Raw genomic sequence first — 14,409 nt, 5'->3', positions numbered from 1 at the left:
CAAATAAAACGTTCCTTTGAGCACTTCTCTGTTCATGTCTTCCAATTTATAGACGGTAGGATGACGGCCATGCACTCGTCCAGTGACACGAAACAGTTCGGTCGTCCAGTTAGGTAAGTAACCTTTGTCGAAAGTGCGTTTGGTTTTGCCAATGCGCACCCAATCTCCTACGGTTAACTCTCCACTTTTCTTGGGGACAGCCCTCGTCGGAGACGTACCAAACAGGCGCTCAAACACCAACACTTCGTTGTCGGGAGTCACGTCTTGCGGGGCACGTCCGATGCTTCGATGGTAAGATTGGTTGTACGCTTGCACCAGGTGTGGTAAGATGTCGATATACTTCAGAGTGTGGTGATGCGTAAAATATTTCCACATGCGTTCTTTCAAAGTGCGTTGAAAACGTTCCACGATGCTGGCTTTGGTTTCGGGATTCTCGGTGGTAAAAAAAATGAATGTCACGTTTCTTTAATTCTTTTTGGAAAGCTTGGTTCAGAAATTCGGTGCCTTTGTCCGTTTGCCATCGAAGAGGGTGACGGCCACTTTGTTTCAACACTCGTTGCAGGGCTCGCACTAACTCGCTGCTCGATTTGGAAGTCAAGGGAACGACCCAGGCAAATTTGGAAAAGACGTCGATGACACAAAACAAATATTTGTAGCCACGATTGTAGCTGGCCAAATGAGAGACATCGGCTAAATCGGCTTGCCATTGATGATCGATGCCTTCCACTCGGGTGCGACTTCTGGCAAACTTGCGTCGAATGGGTTTGTGTAAAGTGTAGGTAGCTTGTTCTTGTAACCATCTTTGCACTTGAGGTAAACGGAGACTTTTCAATCGAGTTTTGGCAGCACGATACAATTTTTGAACTCCTGCGTAACCTGCAGGATGCGAGGGATCGTAGTAAATGCTGGCTAAGACTTTTTCCATTTTTTATTTTTTTGTGTTTGCTTGTGTGTTAATAAGGCACCCACTCTTGGAAGATACTACTCTTTTTCTCTTGGGGTATTTTCTTGGATTGCAATGCTTTGCGTGTGCGACCGGCAAGAGGTGTTGAAGAGGAGGATGTCTGAGCGGGGGATATCGGTTCTTGTTTCACTTCTGTCTTCACATCTGTCTTCACTTTCTTTTTCTCTTGTGATGAAGAAGGGGTGGCCATCATCTTTTTAATCCATCCAATTCTGGAGGTAGGTGGTGTTGTTAACTTGCATACTTTTTCTGGTGGAGTTTGAAGCCCTTCTTCTTCTCCTTTTTCTGTCTTGGTCACTGGTACTGGTACTGGTGATGGTGCTGGACTTTTCATCAAGGTCTTAAAATCTTTCAGAGTGGGTAGAGCTGTTTCGTCTAAAGCTTTCTGGTGAAAGAGTTGCAGTCGTTGCAAAAGTTGACCGTACTTTTGCGATTTTTCTGTTTCGGACAAATCTTCGCGATTCATCAAGGACTGCAATTCGTGTTGTAACTGGGACATCTCGCTCAAATGGGGATTGGGAGGTAAATGTGGGGTGTGTTGTTCTTGCCACCGATGGTATTCCATCCATCGTTTGTAAGGCACTAAAGCTAGTTTTCGTCCTTCCATGGGGTTGTCAGGGGTCGATTCTGAAATTTTGGGACTTCCGAGGGTCTTTTTATCTTGCTCCCACCAGTCCTCCCAACATGGTTCCCAAGACTCCTTTCAGTAAGGGGCCTAACAAGAGAGGCGAAATGCCTCCACGTTGGACCAACATCTTCTTCTTTTGACGAATGGGAATTTTCTTTTGAACCATTTGGCGAAGAACGTGACAATGTTTGCTTAAGCATTGTTTCTGGAGTTTGGACAAAGGAATCGTGCCTTTCAAGACGTTCAAACAGCATTCGCACACGGTATCGATGACCTCTTTGGAGGCCGATTGAATGATTTTTGTTCGTAGGGGTGGAGAATCTTTGGACAGGACAGATAACATGTCCCCATGTTTGACTAAACGTGGTGGTAGTCCTTTCCTTTTCTTTCCTTGGGGTTTTCTGGAGGGTGACATCTTTGAGTCTTCAGGAGCACCAAAAAAGCACTGATACCCCCGAGTTGGTCACAGGCTTTTTTTATACTGGAACGCGTCGTCACTGATTGTCTTTACGTCGTATTAGTTTGAAGACAGGCATGACACGTCGTGCAGGGGTACGCAACGGACTAAATCGAACCAGTTCTTGCTTGGACAAATCCAGTAAACTTTGTAACATGCCCGATCTTTCTTGGACTTTGATTTTGGGAGAAGGTACTTTGTGAGCAGCAGCCAATGCCGCTAAATTGGAGGGTCCTGCCACTGGGGAAGTTCTTTTTGGGGTCATCAACGGAGAAGTTCTTGGTGTGATCAACGTCTCCAAGTACTCTTCAGTTCTTGGTGTCATCAACGGAGAAGTGGATGAACGTGAGGCTGCCGGAGATACAGTCACTGCCGTGGCAGGTCGTGGTTTGCGAGTGTAAAGTTGCGTCCTGGCCGAAGTGCCTCTCTTGCGACTAGTTTTCTTCTGTGGACTTTTCTTTTTCTGGGACTTTTTCTCTGTTTCTTTTTCTGGGGGTTTCTTTTTTTTTCCGGGGTGGTGTCTGGTAAGAGGAGGGTCCCGCCACTGGAGAAGTTCTCCTTGGGGACCTGGTCTTTTTCTTTTTCTTCTTGGGGCTTCGTTGGACTTTTTTCTTGGGTATAATTTTGGGGGCATTAGGATCCCATCTTAAGAGAGAGCGAATGATGACCCCTCCTAGAGTACCGCTCCCTCCAGGTTTCAAAATGATTTGTTTTTTGGTTTGAGTGTCGATGCGGGGATCGGCCAGTTGGACCAAAGCGACTTTGTTTCGATTGAAAAAGCGTTTGGTTTGATGAGGAATCTGAATGATTCCTTGGAGTATTTGACGTGCCATCACCGTGAACCATCGTAAGACTTCTTTGAGACTAGCTTGTAAGACACGAGCTCGTATTTGTGGATTTTTTTCTCGACTGATGCCATACAAGGCACGAATCAATTTGACGGGAAGATGCGACTGAAGGGACGTCATGTTGACGTTGTGTGAGACAGACGAAAAAGGGTCTGAGGTTTTTATAGATTTTTTATGTGGAGTGAAATTAAGTCGAGGACGGAGACGTGTACAGGACAGGCCCTCCGTCTTGGCACCAGTGGTGAAACATGTGGGTACGAAATCGCAAATCCTCGGGGGTTGTAGGTTTCAAATCGACGAGTAAATAGGCGTGTGGAGTTTGAGTGGCATCGTCGTACGCCTGAGTCAGCCAAGGCGTTCCTAACTGTTTGGCTAAGACTTGCACTTGCGATTTATCTCGAGGGCTTTTAAACAAGACCACGTAATGCGCATTGAGACTGATGGTGCGATGGGCTTTACTTTGTTGAAACAAATTTTGGGTGATGTAAACGACACTGGCATTACGGTGATGCCCTTTGCGCGTGAACCACAGTTTAATTTCTTCTTCGTCTTCTCCTAACATGTCGTCGAAAATGACCAAATGGGTTTGACGGGAGTCAGAGACGATGCCGTCGTCTTCTTTAGGAATGCCTTCCACAAACACGATGGAATCGCCTTGACTTTCTCGCAAGAGGCTGTACGCCGATTGGCACTCTTTGTAACACCACACGATCCGCTGAGGTGGCCGATCGATCAAATGATGTTTATGTTCGATCAAACGTTTGACGAATTCGGTTTTGCCTGAACCGCTAGGTCCAGCAATGAGCATGTTAAAGGGATGGCGAAGATACAAAGCCTCCCAACTGGCACGATGTAAGTGTTCGTCGATGACTTTGACAGTAGAGGAAGAGGGAGCAGAGACAGCAGAGGTAGCCATAGTGTGAGAAATGTCACTTGTGACACGAAAACAAACAAGACGAGAGTTTATATACTTTTTTCAGAACACGTTTATTGAATGTTTCAAATATGAACAACACGAAAGACAAAAATACATAAAATCCAAATAGTGATGTACAGGAATAAAAAATACATCAAAACGATCAAAGTGGAATATAAACAAGTCTCTGTACAACATGTTATGGGTAACCAAGATGTCCTAGGGACAGTGTGTAATGTTCTTACAGTCTCTATTTGAGGTATTGTCACACAAGTGTCGTCCCGGAATGACCTTTCAGGAATGTCCATGACAGTCCTGTCCTGAAGCGAGTGGTTGTTCTCGGTGACGGGTTCTTCTGGCACTGTCACTAACACAGGTTGAAAAGTAACTTTTTTCCTTGAACAACTCTTGTGCATACTGGGCCACTTCTTGGGTCCAAGCCTCAAAACCCCCCTTTTTCCAGTCACGAACATCTGTCCAATGAGGGTGTAAGTCACAAGCTACACACACATCGTCATACACGTCTTCGGTAGCTAAAAGTTGACGAATCTTTTTTTTCCTGTTGAGGTCGAGAAGTATCCAGATGAAACCGCAAGGCTTTGAGCTAAAGGAGTCTTTCGGGACCATTTAAGGCCATGGGGGTATGGTAAGTACTGATCGTAAGGAGTCCACAAGGAATCGGCTGGTAAACGAAATCCCAGAAAACAAGTCACTAAAACACACACCACTTGTCGACCCAAATTGAATGGATACAGTTCTTGTAATAATCGATGGTAATGATCCACGGTTTGAATATGGTCATTGAGTTCCTTCCACGGAATCTGTTCAATCACTTGTGACATAAGCCGTGGCATGGATTCCTGTTTTTGTACTCTCTTTGTTTCCGAAGCAATACACGTACATTCTACCCAGACATCTTCGTTCTCCAGAAGGAAATCTAGAATACTGTAACCTACAGTTCAAACTTCGAATAGAAGTTTTCTCTTCCACTAAGTAGATTCCATGTAACATATGTTGGTAATCCTTTAACTCGTCTTCCTCAATGCGTTGCTCTAGGTGAATCTCGAAGTAACCAAAATGATGAACATTTCGTTCATTCACTAACTCACTAACAAGGTCTGACCACTGAAACAATTTCTGACGAATCAGTCCTCTTATACCATTCAGGTACCAGTGGTTAAAGATCTGGTGACGTAACGGATGCAATTGTTCTTTACGTTTGACTTGTATTTTCACCAGCTCTCGGTAAATCCTTTCTCTCAACTCCTCAGGCAAGCCCAAAATGTTCTCTTGTAAAGTGCCCATAAGTATATACACTGTTTTTGGAATCCTTGGGTGGTGGCCAATAGCCTCGTTTACCTTTGTGCCTAATGTAATATCCACTCATAATCAGTCTTCTTGTACTTTGGAACAGAGCATAATTTAAAAACGGTTGAATAACTTTGCGTTTGCGTTTCACTTGTATTTTGATCAGTTCTCGGTAAATGCGTTCTCTCAACTCCACAGGCAAAGCACGAATGTTCTCTAGCAAAGTATCCATGAATAGGTCATACTAAATCCTCTTTGGTCTGACACAAGAAATGTACTCTTTTCACAAACATGGTTTTACTTCAGTGTCGAATTTAAATCGTTTAGTCACTAATTTACACATTACAATTCGTTCAGAAGTTTCCTCTTTCACTAAGTTGACATTGTGTTCAAGATGTTGGTAATTCGTTAACTCTTCCTCTGCAATTCGATGCAGTAAGTTTACAATGATGTAGTAGATAGAATCGTCCATAACAAACCAATCCTTTTTAAAACTAGGGGATCGTTGATCAATGTCTGTCCAATGGAACACTTTCAATTGAATCAGTCCTTGTGTAGCCTTCAGGTACCAGTGGTTCAAACACCGGTGACGTAACGGATGCAGTTGTTCTTTAGGTTTCACTTGTATTTTGACCAGCTCTCGGTAAATGCGTTCTCTCAACTCCACAGGCAAAGCACGAATGTTCTCTTGTAAAGTATCCATGAACAGATTATGGTAAGTTACTTCAATGTCTCGGTCCCACTAAGGGTAAGTAATGACAATTCGGTGACCATCGAGCATGTTCTACGTAGGCCGAATCTTGCGGTTCCCAGTGGTGAAGTGACACACCGCAACTGAAGCACTTGACTTTATCTCCTTCGCCCAAGTAGAAAAATCCGGCTCTGGCTAATTCTTCGGGGGTCGGTCCTCCCAGATACTTAGGCCATTTTCCTTTGAACGATTGAAGACGATTTTCAAAGTCGCAGTATTCCGACAAACGCACAGGAAACGAATATTCGTCTTTCACAGGTTCGTTTCGATGAGGGTTGGGTGACATGAACAGGAGTTTGCTCAGGGCTGGATGACATCCGTAGGGGGGTAGACGTGAAGGTGAACATTCCCCTTTAAAACGAAACCCAGTAAAATGTCCAAGAGGACGAGCGGCATCACTTTCGCATCCCTCAGGTTTGACACGCACAGCATCACTTTCCATGATAGGGGTAGTGAGAACAAAGTTCCCATGATGCTTTACGGCATCGCTAAGGTCACAGCGTACAGCATCGTACTCATCGCAAGGCTCACAATCGCATTCCACTTCAGAAGCCTCACACTTGAATTGTGCCTTTCCAAACAACTTGTTATGTGTTTCTCTGAAAGTATTCATCTTGTTCGCTCGGTCTTGGTAGTCACAATGAACTATCGATCTTGCCTAGGGTTCCTTTTTATATACAGACCAATACCGACGTGTCCATACGGTAAGGTGAAATGATTGGGAAGTCGGACTCGCTTCTGGTACACGATTTGATAGACTTTTTCCAAGGGCCGACTGACGATGTGATGAGTGGGTAAACGTACAATCTTGTTCGGTTGATAGGTGGTCACTTTAAAGTTTCCATCCTCTCCCGATTGCAAGGCTTCTTTCAATACCCCAAAGTTGACCACACGACTGGTACGATAATTCAGAGTCAGTCCTTTCACTTTGCACGTCGTGTGCACTTCTTGTTTGTCCCGGTATTCGTAGCCGTAATTTTTGGGACCGCCACTGACGAAACTTAGAATCTTGTCGTCGGGATGCTCGTCTGTCCAGGCTCCTAAACGGTCTCCTTCGATGTTAGGGTGCTGTTGACTCGGGTGATGGATGTAAATGCAACTGTCCGTGTCAAAGTACAGGACGCGTTCCCCTAACAGTTCTAAAGCTTCGTACAATTTTAAACGAGCATGAGCTGTCACGTAAGCCGCATTGATGACATTTCCAAAAGGGTCGTCTTGTACAAAGTCCAGATCTTTTTCGTAATTGACCAAGATCAAATCCTCGCGAACGACGTCCACGTGTTTCATGTATTTGGTTTTGTCTTGAATCATCTGGAAGTAGCGGGAAGGTTCTGTCAAATATTCCGTCTTGGGTAAACACGGTCGTTGTGCCATTTTACCCCACAAGCAGTTTAACATCGCTTTGGCAAACGATCGCCTGCCTTCGTTTTTCTCGATGTGGTCTAAAGAGATGCCTTCTTGTTCATAGTATTTCTCTTTGAATTGTATTTGGTCTTCGGGAGTGTGACACCAGGAAGGATAGCCGCTGGCTTCTTGTTTCAGTTTCAAAAAGGCATCCACGTAGTCAGCGAAAATGCCTTTCTGACTGGGATCACCCTTGTGGTATTGTTGTGTCTTGGGAAAGTGGCAAATTTCGTACACTTCTAACAGTTGGTATCCCATGTCCAGAGCTTTGAACAATTCTACGCTGACCCAGGTTCCCGTCAAGGCACGTTCTTCCTGGGTGTGCTGACAAGGTTGGTCTTGGTTGCACGTTTCGGCACAAGTACGGCACAATGGAAACATCAGTTTGCCTTGACAATGGTGAGGTAAGACGGGATGGTATAGGTTCGTGGGAGGCAAAACTTTACACTTGATCAAGCCTTCGTATTGTCGAATGTTTTTCAGGTCGATGTGTTCCGTGAACAATTGCGGGTGCCCTACAGGAAAGCGACAATATTTGCACACGTAGGGATACAGCGAACACACGTCCAAGTATTTGATTTCTTCTCCTTTCTCTTCGTCGGCTTGGTACAGCAAACAGGTGGCATTGGTCCTTCCTCCGTACAAACTATCCCTCGGGTTCAGCGGGTCCATGAACTGGTAACTTTCCACGAGGCGTTTAAACTCGGGATCGGTTTTCATACGGTGATCGTACTCGTGTTCCCACATTTCCACCACTTGGTATCCTTCCTGTTCCAACTTTAGGCGCCGTTGACAATTGTCCTGGTACAAGTCTTCCATGGTTCGTTGTAAAAACTGATTTTTAGTGCTACGATCAGGGGAACAGACGGGACATCCGTGAAATAAGCAACCGTTAAACTCGTACACGATCTTGGGGTTTTCTAAGTCCCAACCATCTACCGAATACGTTCCGATGGTCTTTTCACCCCCTCCGTTGCGGGCATGCTGAATCCATTTGTCTTCCTTGTCGCACAAGTAATGTAACCAACGCAGGGCTTTGACCGAGTATTGACGTTTGACAAAGTTAGTCGTTTGAGGACTGATGACAGCTACGGTGTTTTCAGGCATGAATCGTTGTCTGTACACTAAGGAACACGCTTTGGTGCAAGCTTCTTTCAAAGGATCGAGCCCTCCGTGTTCCATGAACAGTTCTCGAAATTTTCCACAGCAACGCCGTAAAATGTCCACGTCGGAACGACAATACTTTAGCATTTTTTCCTGAAAGTCGAAAGGGTCCAAGGCGTGAGCCTGGTACCAAGCGTAGAAAGCTTCTCGTTGTTCGGTACGCGTGTTGTCGGGGTCGTAATAGTGAGCCTCAGGTAAATGGGGTAGAACGGCGTGTTGATTGGCTTCCGTATTGAAAAAGTGTGGAAAGTACCCTTTAGCCATTTCTGTCATTCCAAACGTTTTAGGCATTCGGCTCAAAGGCATGGCCAAATAGCTCATCGAATCTTTAAACTGTACTTTCCCACTTGCATGAAAATGATTTTGGCTCCGTTCAAAGTCACTTTAGGACGCTCGGTGCCTTGTTCCGTATAGTATCTGAGAAGAAACTGTCCATCGTATTCGGAGAAATTGTGACCCATCACCGTGGCATGACGATGACAATCTCCGTAACGTTCGATGTCCTCTTGGCTCCACGTCTTGTCGATGGGGTCTAAGACCCATTGGGCAAAATCGGCTAACGTGTTCGGTCCCCGAAAGATTTTTTCACGCCCTCCAGGAGTCTTGCTGCAGTGCGGGCATTGATTGAAGATAGATTCTTGAATACACTTCTCGCACGCTCGATGAGCCACGCAGAAATTAGGAATGTGAATACCGGTCTCTTGCATGCATTCGAAATCGAAAAAGATGAAATTGCCTTTCTTCTTGTGACCGTCCTCTTTCTCTGGTGGGGGTTGGTATTTTTGCACGTAGCATTGGTGTTCCAAGTCCACGATGTGGTGACAAATGTGACATTTTTTCTTTCCTCGACATACGTGTGCCTTGGCATTATTGTTAAGTATGCCTTGTCCACACGTAGGGCACAATCTCAGCAGTTGACAAGCACATTTCTTCTGTGAACCTTGCGTCTTCAAATGTTGTTGGTAACAGGTAGGGCTGACAAACGTGCGCAGACAAGTTGAACAAGGCACTGGTCCTTCGCTCAGACAGGGTGGAGAGACCAAACATCCTGGGCATTTCGATCCACAATGTTTGTGTTGCTCTCGATTATTATAACCACGGTTACATTTCTCACAGTAATATCTGTATCCCAGGAATCCGGTTATAGTGGTAATGGTATCGAAATGGTCATCGTGATAATAAACATGAATGTATTTTCCGTTCTTAAAGTCTTGGCCTCGAAACAACAGAGGTCCGCGCATTTCTTGAGGGTGCACTTTCAAGGTGTATCGTGGAGCTAGGGCATCTTGCAATTTTTGCATCTCAGGAATGCCACAGGGTGTGTCTTTGGACAGTCCGGCTTGTTGTAACAGGAGTTCTGCTTCGTTTCGTTGTTTGGCTCGGTCGGATTGTTGAATAGTTCTCCAGGTTCTTTTCCATTCTACCTTGTCGTTCTTGTTGGCATAGGTTCGTCCCACCACGATGGCACGGGCTAAACACATCTGGTCTTGAGGGTTGTGAATTCGGACGAGACTTGTTTTGGTGTTGCGAAGGTCGTCCACCAATAACATCTTTTTGCGTCCAGTCCCTTGAGGAGGAGAGACGTGGGTCATGTCCAGTGTGGCTTTTCCATCGGTGATGTCAAACTGATCATTAGATTGTTGTACGTGTTGAATCTTGTCCATGACTTTGGAAGCGGTCAATTCTGCAGGGGTGCTAAACTCGATCCAAACAGGGGATTTCAAACCGTCGTGTTGTATGGAAAGTCTCAAGCGATCGTCTTCTTTGGGTTGACATTGTCGCTTGAGTGTGGTGAGCAAAGAATCCCACACCCCAATGATAAACACTTCTGCTTTCTCTAACGGCACTTCAGCCTTGAAATCTTTAAACTTCACCGTGTATTTGTAAGCCGTGGTTCTAAATTTTCTAGAGGAGCGCTTTTCCGTCTCTCGAATGGAATAGTATTTTTCAGGATTGACTAAGGGTGGTGAACTTGGTTTAGAGGGTTCGGATTCTGGTTTACTCATGTCCTCTTCAAAATCACTGGCATGAATTTGTGCCAGGATTTCAGCCTGGTACGAGGCGATAGATCACGTTTCTGCCTCTTACTTTCTTCTTCTTCTTTCTTCTCGAATGAATAGGATCGTTTCATCTTGAGTGAAAAACGTCAAATGACTCAAGTTTAAACATCATAGACTAATTTATAGTCATGGCAGACCAGCGTATATAAAAGGGTGTGTGTCTTGTCCTTTCACTATTCATTTCACTCTCAAGCCGAGCACAACGATGGAAGAGACTAGCCAAATCGAACGTTTCGTCAGAGCTTTGCGAGGGGTCATTAGAAAATTCTCTTCAGACCAGCCCACGGACTACTCTCCTTCCTTTCGAGATAAAAGTCAAGATACTTGCTATATCTGTCAGAAGAAAGGGCATTGGTCTTCAGAGTGTCCAGACCGTCAAAAAAGAAAAAAAAGGGCTAAAAAAGACAGAAGTCCAGATACCTGTTATTATTGTCAAGAAAAAGGACATTGGTCTCCAGATTACCCAAAAAAGAAACAAGAGGAGTCAGAAGAAAAGAGGAATTCTTCAGAAGAAGAGAGGGATTCTTCAGAGGAAGAAGAGGAAGAAAGAAGACAATTCTATTTACAAGAAGCAAAGAAACAGGAGAAGAAAAGAAGAAGGGAAGAAAATGAGGAGAAAGAAGAGGAAAAGAGGGTGAAGAAATTCAAAAAACAGAGAGACTAAACAAGGAGAAAGAAGAAGTAAATGAACTTTTAATTAAAGTGATCTGTTGTGAATTGTGAATTGGATTGTAACAATGGATAAAAGAATAAATTAATTATATAAGGTAAGTGTCTTTGAGTTTTGATTTTAAAATAAGAACGTACACTCACGCACTCATACAAAAACACGTACTATAGGGGTGAAATGGGTTGGGGTTTTTTTTGTTGAGTTATTGGCAAATTGAAAAGGCTATCTCTTTTCGAGAAATGTGGGTGACCCTGAAAAGGGCCTTTTTTTGGTGTAGGGGTGAGTTTAAGCAATCAACTTTAACTGCCTTAAGCCTTTGCCACGGCCAAGGCCTACTTCTGGACTGCGTAATGTTGATGATGATTGGGTTGAAATCACTAAGGGTGGTACGGTAGGCTTAGTCACAGGGTTAACGTGTTTAGCTCGGGAAGGTCGTATTCTCTTCGGTCGTAATAAAGAAGTCTGATACATTTGTTTCAGACTTCTTAACTCCGCTAAAATGTCCAACAGTACCGTGACCGTTTGATTTTCACCCTCTTGTTTCTTTGCTGCTACTTCTTCTTGCTGTTGTTGCTGTTGTTTTTTTCTTACCTCTTCTTCTTGCTGCTGCTGCTGTAGGAGAAAAGCTTGTTCCGCTTCCTTTTGTCGTTGTATAAATTTCTCCAATTCTTCTTTCTGTCTCTGTCTAAAATTCTCCACTTGCGGTAATGAAGAAGGTAACGAAGGTTCCGGAACAAATTCTTGCGAGGTAAGAAAATCCACAAAATCCCAGTTCACCTCTTCTGAAAGTAAGTCCGGGTTCCCTTCGGCGGTCTCCCCTGCTGGTGCACCCCAATGGATCGTTTTCTGAGTTTCCGTCATGTTGAATCACTGTCGCATAGATTGACTGTACACAAGCGCTAGCGAATCTATATAGACCACGTGACGTCACAGACTGCTCTCTTCGGATTGGATGCGGACTGACTGAATTTTGTAACGCGTGTTCGATTGGTGAATGAATTCAATCCGTTTCAATCCTTCCTGTACCTATAAATAAGCGCAGTTCACTGCATTGATTCACCTGTTCTCGTCGCTTCAAGATGTGGACCACAGTCGAATCATCCACCCTTGTGTCTTCAGTGATGTTTAGGACGGACATGCTCATGTATGTCCGGTCCAAGTGGACCGTTGTCGACAAGTCAGACACCAGTCTGTGGATACGAAGAGTGTACGTAGAAAGACAAGGTTGCCTCAAGAGGACACTGATTTATGGCCCTCGAGTAAGACGCAGCTTGAGAACAAGAAGATGCCGCAGATGCCCTTTATGTTAATGGATACATTAACATAAACCCAAAGGCCCTTTTCAGGGCCACCCATATTTCTCGAAAAGAGAATGACTTTCAATTGCCTACCCCTTTTTAAAAATTTTTTTTTTTTTTTTTTTTAAAAAAATTAAAAAAATCCCATATTCAATTTCCCTTGACGCTAGACAGTCCCACGATTTTTCTCCATATTCAATTCCCCTTGACGCTAGAGTGGCCCAGGGTTTTTTCTCCATGTTAAATTCCCCTTGACGCTAGAGTGGCCCACGATTTTTCTCCATGTTAATTTTCCCTTGACGCTAGAGTGGCCCGGGGGGGGGGGGTCTGTAATGTTAATTCCCATTGACGCTAGGGTGGCCCACTTCACTACTTACGTTAAAGATGAACTTTTCCACAAACTCCAAGATTCTAATTATACATCTGGAACAATCATTTCACCCTGTGGTTCATATGTATTTTTATTTCATAGCGATATTAACAGTGAACATATGTGTCGATCCGTACGTGATCTGCTTACGAACGTCTTAGTGATTTGCCGTATTTACCAACACAGTACGCAATGCACGGACAGATCAGTAGGAACTTGAACGTTAGCGTCGACATGTTGGTTTTTTTTGTCATACCTTTCTACACAAGATGTAGCCAAATGATGCATGAGCACCATTGTTTGTGCTGCATAACTCACAATGTTGTAAACATTGCTTTGAGAAAAAAACGTTGTGCTTTGCAATATTTCTTAAATAAATCTTTATCACTGTTATAAGATCCAAGCCCATTAAAATCATCAAGTTACTCAAAACGAGTAATATTTAAGGAAGCAGCGGACCTGATTGTAGTTTATTTGTTATCATAATGTTCTCATGTAAAATCCTAACACGTGTACAGTAATTCGGTAGAAAAGGACACCATATACATTTATAGGAGAATGTTACGATGTACAAGATTGTTATTTGATCATCAATTATGTGTTGTGTTCCGTGAAGATGAGATCTTGAAAAGTTGTAGTTGGTCGTCCTGAAAACGTGATAAATGTATTCAGGAGGGGTTAGCCATTTGGAGGCAAGCAACCGGGATCGACCAGTGGCATTAGGTAGGCATTCGATATCATATGCAAAAAGATTTGCAATTTCATCACCCCGTCCCGATTAAATAAAACTATTAAATATAAACTTAAAATATTCTATTTCTCCAAAAGGAATAAACTTCATCAAGTAAATTACCATAAATTTCCTGAATTTTGATATTTCTCAATACCTCATAAAAAATTAACAAATATTAAGTACGGTCAAATTATACTTTAATTCCGATTTTCGGCAATAATGTTTAGGTAATTATAATTAATTTCCAGTGAATATTCATTCATTTTTGTTTACTCCTGTCCTTTCTTTATTTTGTGATTAGATATTTTCCACCCAAGTCACACCCTTTTCGATTTGTGAACAGATCTAATTCTATTGGCGATAAAATCGAAATTTTAAACGGGCAGTTTATCATAGCTAAATTTTTCTTTGATTGCAATACGTTCAGCTTGCCCCGCCCCCCCCCCCCCTCCGTTTGACATGTTCTATTTAGCAATAAATAAAGACTGTACACACTGAAAATAAAAACGTAAGGACTGAAATTAAATTCCTGTGGGCAGAACGGTGTCGGGGCTGTTTGCTGGACATGACGTTTGTATCCCTGATCGATCAGCGTAGACGCTAATCTGCTAGCTGATCCTACGTTGTTCGCTGTTGGGTGCGTGTTATGTGCTATAAAATACAGCAGCAACGTAGGAATACAACATTTCTTTACTTAGTTATATAATATGTATTTTTTTAAATTAATACCCTTTAGTTCTAGACAGAAGTTTAAGAAGGACAGGTAAATGTATCATTTATATAAGATACATTTCACTGAATTTCATATTTTTTTTATCCATTCTGTCAGTAAGCACAT

The 14,409-nt window shown here is 43.4% G+C and overlaps 1 protein-coding gene across 1 annotated transcript in view; it reads left to right on the top strand.

Moving 5' to 3' along the window:
* The window catches only part of LOC149784394 (coiled-coil domain-containing protein 73-like), a 100,236-nt gene that overhangs the window by 21,202 nt on the left and 64,625 nt on the right, over positions 1-14,409 (top strand). The window lies entirely within an intron of this gene.

The sequence above is a fragment of the Sinohyriopsis cumingii genome, chromosome 14 (assembly GCF_028554795.1).
Source record: "Sinohyriopsis cumingii isolate HCF-2022 chromosome 14, ASM2855479v2, whole genome shotgun sequence".
Lineage (NCBI taxonomy): Eukaryota > Metazoa > Mollusca > Bivalvia > Unionida > Unionidae > Sinohyriopsis > Sinohyriopsis cumingii.
This window is presented reverse-complemented; position numbering and strand designations above follow the sequence as displayed.